General features: G+C 47.5%; 1 non-coding gene across 1 annotated transcript; it reads left to right on the top strand.

Annotated features, from left to right (window-relative positions):
* The first annotated feature begins 6,037 nt into the window (after positions 1-6,037).
* On the top strand, positions 6,038-6,112 carry Trnas-cga (transfer RNA serine (anticodon CGA)). The gene has a single exon. It is a non-coding gene; the product is annotated as a tRNA-Ser (tRNA).
* The last annotated feature ends 242 nt before the right edge of the window (positions 6,113-6,354 follow it).

Genomic DNA, 6,354 nt, shown 5'->3' with positions numbered 1-6,354 from the left:
GGCAAGGTCCATGGTTCATGGGGGGGTCTTTAATATAACCCCACAAAAAGGAGTCGCATGTGTTCAGATCCAGAGATCTGGCCCATGCCAGTGGCATTTGGGTACCCCAGAGCCAGAATGCGGTCCCTAAAGTGCTCCTCCAGGACATCAAGCACTCTCCTGCTTCGATGGGTTGAGTTCCAATTTGCATGAAGCACATCTTGTCAAAATCAGGGTCTCTGTGGGTAATGGGGTTGAAATCAACTTCCAAAACCTTCACGTACCGTTCGGTAGTCACCGTGCCATCAAGAATATCGCACCGATTATTCCGTGACTGGACATTGCACACCACATAGTCACCCATGGAGGGTGAAGAGACTTCTCGATCGCGAAATGCGAATTCTCGGTCCCCCCAATGCACCAATTTTGCTTATTGACGAACCCATCCAGATGAAAGTGGGCTTCGTCGCTATGCGCTATACACTTGCACATACTAATTCCCATCATGCCCTGCGGCCAACACTGCATTTTGAACGCCATAACGCAAACCGTTCAGAAGTTATGGCGATTTTATTTCATATAGTTCAATAATTGTCACCCTCTACTTGTCTTGGGCATATTGCACGATGCCTTTGAATTTTTTTCAATTTGTTCACCACATCTTCGTCGTCATCACGGAATACTGGATACTGCACTCAGATACACTGAAATTCGTATCCTGTCACTCTTGCTAAGCAGAAATGTCATCCTACTTTCTTAACATTCTTTGTAAGACCCTTTCTCATAGATGCTATCACAGCCTTATCATCACTGATAGCTTCCTGTGCGTTAACTGATTCCATAAGTTCAGGTCTGTTTGTTGCCAGTAGGTTTAAGACGTTGGTTCTCTAACCATCCGCACAAAGTAATTTTCAGACGAGATATCCAAATCATTGTCCCTTTCTCTGGCACTAGTTTTGATAGTACGGCACTCCCAATCTATACTTGACAAGTTGAAGTCACCCCTATTACAACTGTATGAGCAGGAAAATTATTAAAGATATTCTGCAAGTGCTGTCGGAAGCGCTCTGCCGCTAAAATTCCTGACCCAGGTGGTCTATAAAAACTTCCGATTACCATTTTTGACTGATCTCTGATACATAACGTCAACCAGATTAATTCACACTCGGAAACCGTGATAACGTCGCTAGATGTTGTAGAATCCTTTACTGCAATAAACACGCTGCCATCGTTACTGACTAAACTATCCTCACGATAAACATTCCAATCTAAACTAAGGATTTCGTTGTCATCGGCGTCTGGTTCCAACCAGCTTTCTGTTCCCAATACTATATGTGCATTAAACCTTCAGTAAGTGATACTAATTCTGGGACTTTTTCTTGGATGCTCCTGCAGTTTACTAAGATCATATTTATCTTTTGTATCTATGGTCTGCAAGGACCAAGATTCTCTGAGGTCGCTGTGGCTGATTTAATAGGCAAATCGTCTTTGATCCCAAGGGAGGAGTTCTAAACTAAAAAAAAAAGCCCCATATGCACACCACACGTACTCCGCTACCCTAGTAGCCGCTTCCTGCGAGTTGTGCACGCCTGACCTATTAAGGAGAACACTACAATTCTGCACCCGATAGTGGAGTTCGTGAAATTCGCATCCAATACTGTCGCAGAGTCGTCTGAGCCTCTGGTTTTAGACATTCCACTGTGCTCCAAACCGGAGGACCGCGATCAACTCTGCGTATGATGATGCTACAAATAGACAGGTTAGCCCGCACCCCGCGTGCAGTGCTAGTTGCCTTCACCAGATCAGCCATCCGCCGAAAGGAGCCGAGGATGCACTCAGGACTCAAGCGGCGGGCGTCATTCCTGGTGACATGTGGCACTATATGCAGACAGTTGCACCCAGTACCCTTGATAGCCGCCGGCAGGGCCTCCTCCACATCACGGACGCCCCCCCCCCCCCAAGGCAAATATACCCGTACTGGCTCAGAGTTACCATCAGCACTGGGTAGCACCTCGTACCTATTGCTGAGGCGTAGGGAGCCAACCGCGCGACCTCTCCCTCTTTCGCCCTCCGCCCAGTGGCACGCGAACCCACCACTGTCTGCCACCCACCCTCGAGTGAGGACGGACCGGTCAGATGTTGCGTTTCAGAAGATGCAGCGATACCCGGGTCCCTAGGGGATTCCAACAGTACCAAAGGTGTCGCAGGTCTCGTCACCAGCGCCCCGATGGTTCAAATGGCTCTGAGCACTATGGGACTTAACATCTGTGGTCATCAGTCCCCTAGAACTTAGTACTACTTAAACCTAAGTAACCTAAGGACATCACACACATCCATACCCGAGGCAGGATTCGAACCTGCGACCGTAGCGGTCACGCGGTTCCAGACTGAAGCACCTAGAACCGCATGGCCACACCGGCCGGCCCCAGCGCCCCGATGTCGCCGCAACTTTGAGCATAAGCCAGAAGCATGTCGACGGTAGCCAATGGAGCTTCGAGTTATTTACGGACAGCAGCCAGTTCTCCTTGTGTTCGGTCAAAACTAGCACAGTCCCTAGCCATGACTTAGTGTGTAAAAATAGATATAAAATATCAAATGACGCTGCTGAATTCGGAATGTACGCAGAATATAATGAGGAGAATAAAGAAACACTAAAAACTGCTCTGCAGATTTCTCACTGTACACTACTAAACAGAAATAAATTTCTCTACCGATGTGGATGTATCTACAGTTACCTGTCACTAGAAACTTCGCTTGCCCTAAAGCTACTGCACGAGATGAGTGTGCGAACTAGAATGCACTGATCTAAAGTATACGCTTTGTTCAGTACGAGATATAAACTTAGAGGCATGACGTGAAGCTTCTGGTGGCGGGAAAATTGCACCAATAAGCCGCCTTACACAAAGATCTGCACCGAGAAAAATGTTCAAATGTGTGTGAATTTGTAAGGGACCAAACTGCTTAGGTCATCGGTCCCTATACTTACACACTACTTAAACTAACTTAAACTAACTCATGTTAAGAACAACACGCATACCCATGCCCGAGGGAGGACTCGAACCTCCGGCGGGAAGGGCCGCTCAGTCAGTGACATGGCGCCTCTAACCGCGCGGCCACTCCGCGCGGATGTGCACCAAGACGTACGCAAAAACAAAAACTTAGAGTAATTTGCTAACCACTATTCTACACAGTAAAATAAACAGGTATAGTTCACTTCTTTGCAGAAGCACGTGAAAAAAAAATCGCCCAAGTGATGTAGGGATACCACATGAGAGCTCCGTTAGGAAGAACGAATGGGTATTTGTAGTCAGCTCTCTCAGGTAGGTATTTCAGTATTCTGACTCACTGCATCGGAGAACTTCTATTTTGTAGACGTATAAATTCTTCTTATATCTCATTGTTATTAATGTGACAAGTATTGTCGTAATTATCATTACCGCCATTAGTGGCAGCAGCTGCAGCAGTACAAGTACTGCCAGTATGGACTTTGTTAATTCTTAGCCAGTAATTCACTCACACTGCCTCTTCAGACACTCATATCATTTTAATACTTGTTGTCATATTAAAATTGTTATTTCTTAGGTATCTATGATGTAATAGATACTGTTTGTGTGAACTCTGGTCCGACGGAAGAGAAAGTCTGAAGGCCCTAATCAGATCAGGTTAAATAAATAAATAACTACTCCGCAGCCTCCCTGGATGCACAGTGAGCCATGAAATGAAGATCCGTTGACCCCGCTGTTACAAGGGAGGTTCAAATGGTTCAAATGGCTCTGAGCACTATGGGACTCAACTGCTTTGGTCATAAGTCCCCTAGAACTTAGAACTACTTAAACCTAACTAACCTAAGGACATCACACACATCCATGCCCGAGGCAGGATTCGAACCTGCGACCGTAGTGGTCGTGCGGTTCCAGACTGTAGCGCCTTTAACCGCTCGGCCACTCCGGCCGGCTGTTACAAGGGAGCATTGTTCAAGTCGTGAAGGCGCTAAAAGAGAACTGCAAGATGATTAATTTGTCAAAGGCCAGATTCGAATTCTTTCATCTTTCTGTTTGAATATAAGTAGTGCCAGTTGTCAACTGATAGCACTGTTGACGGTAGGTGAAAGGATTTGTTAAATTTTGCATAGGTCTGACGCTGGTCTTGCGACCCATAATGCTATTGAAACCCTATAGTATAGCCATTACGGATAAGGCGCAACCAGCTGAAAAGTTAGTATTACGTATTTATAATTTCTGGTAAAAATGCCGACGCAGTGGCACACGTGTCACTTACGAGCCTGCTACGTCTGACCGCCACAAGGGAGGTCTGCCGTATTGTGCTGAAGCACATCGTACCCCTTCAAATATGCACCTGCCATCCGAGAACAAGTAATGGAATCCTCGAAACAATCTGTCATCCTGCACCATTGGTCGTGGGCCAGCAGCAGTTGGACTAGGGAATTATCGTCCCACGCGTAGGCTGCCTGTAGCACCGCAACATAAGCGGCTGCGTTTGGGGTGGTGCTGTCATCGCAAAGCACGAATGGCGTCGCATTGTGTTCAGCGGTTCTGCTCTACACCAGAAGAGCGAATATAGCAGTGACCTGGGGAGAGATTGCTTCCTTCCAGTGCTATGGAGAAGCACAGCGGTGTACTTTCCGTGTCATGGTGCGGGTTGCCATCGATAACGATTGATAGTGACTGAGGCAACTATGACAGCAAAACGGAACGTCACGAACATCCTGAATCCTCATAAAACACTGAAGCACCAAAGAAATTGGTGTAGGCATACGTATTCAAACGCAGAGATATGTAATCAAGCAAAATACGGCATTGCGGTCGGCGACGCCTATAAAAGACAAGTGTCGGGCGCAGTTGTTAGATCGGTTACTGCTGCTACAGTAGCATGTTATCGAGATTTAAATGAGTTGGAACATGATGTTACAGTCGCCGCGTAAGCGATAGTACACAGAATCTCCGAGGTAGCGATGTTGAGGGGATTTTGCCGTACGACCATTTCACGAGTTTATCATTAATATCAGGCATCCGGTAAAACATAAAATCTCCGACATTGCTGCGACCGGAAGAAGATCCTGCAAGAACGGGACCAACGACGACTGAAGAAAATCGTTCAAAGTGACAGAAGTGCCACCCTTGCGCAAATTTCTGCAGATTTCAATGCTGGGCCATCAACAAGAGTCAGCGTGCGAACCATTCAACGAAACATCATCGATATGGGCTTTCGGTGCCGAAGACCTACTGGTGTACCCTTGATGACTGCACGACACAAAGCTCTATGCCACGCCTGGGCCTGTCAAGACCAACATTGGACTGTTGATGACTGGAAACATGTTGCCTGGTCGAACGAGTCTCGTTTCAAATTGTACCGAGCGGATGCATGTGTACGAGTATGGAGACAGCCTCGTGAATCCATGGACCCTGCATGTTAGCAGGGGACTGTTCAAGTTGGCGGAGGCTCTGTAATGGTGTGGGGCGTGTGCAGTTGATGTGTTATGGGACCCCTGATATGTCTAGATACGACTCTGACAGGTGACATACGTAAACATCCTGTCTGATCACCTGCGTCCATTCATGTCCATTGTGCATCGGGCAATTCCAGTTGGACAATACGACACCCCAGAGGTCCGGAATTGCTACAGAGTGGTTCCAGGAACACTACTCTCTGTTTAAACACTTCCGCTGGCCACAAAACTCCCAGACATGAACATTATTGAGCATGAATGAGATTTTCACTCTGCAGCGGAGTGTGCGCTGATATGAAACTTCCTGGCAGGTTAAAACTGTGTGCCCGACCGAGACTCGAGCCTTTCGCGGGCTCTCGGTCGGGCACACAGTTTTAATCTGCCAGGAAGTATCATATCAGCTCACACTCCGCTGCAGAGTGAAAATCTCATTCTGGAAACATCCCCCAGGCTGTGGCTAAGCCATGTCTCCGCAATATCCTTTCTTTCAGGAGTGCTAGTTCTGCAAGGTTCGCAGGAGAGCTGTAAAGTTTGGAAGGTAGGAGACGAGGTACTGGCAGAAGTAAAGCTGTGGGTACCGGGCGTGAGTCGTGCTTCGGTAGCTCAGTTGGTAGAGCAGTTGCCCGCGAAAGGCAAAGGTCCCGAGTTCGAGTCTCGGTCGGGCACACAGTTTTAATCTGCCAGGAAGTTTCATTATTGAACATATCTGGAATGCCTTGTAACGTGCTATTTCTAAGAGATCTCCACCCCCTCGTACTCTTACGGATTTATGGACAGCCCTTCAGGATTCATGGTATGAGTTCCCTCCAGCACTGCTTCGGACATTAGTCGAGTGCATGCCACGTCGTGTTGCTGCACTTCCGTGTGCTCGCGGGGGCACAACACGATTTAGGCAGGTGTACCAGTTT

The sequence above is a fragment of the Schistocerca nitens genome, chromosome 3 (assembly GCF_023898315.1).
Source record: "Schistocerca nitens isolate TAMUIC-IGC-003100 chromosome 3, iqSchNite1.1, whole genome shotgun sequence".
Classification (NCBI taxonomy): Eukaryota; Metazoa; Arthropoda; class Insecta; order Orthoptera; family Acrididae; genus Schistocerca; species Schistocerca nitens.
This window is presented reverse-complemented; position numbering and strand designations above follow the sequence as displayed.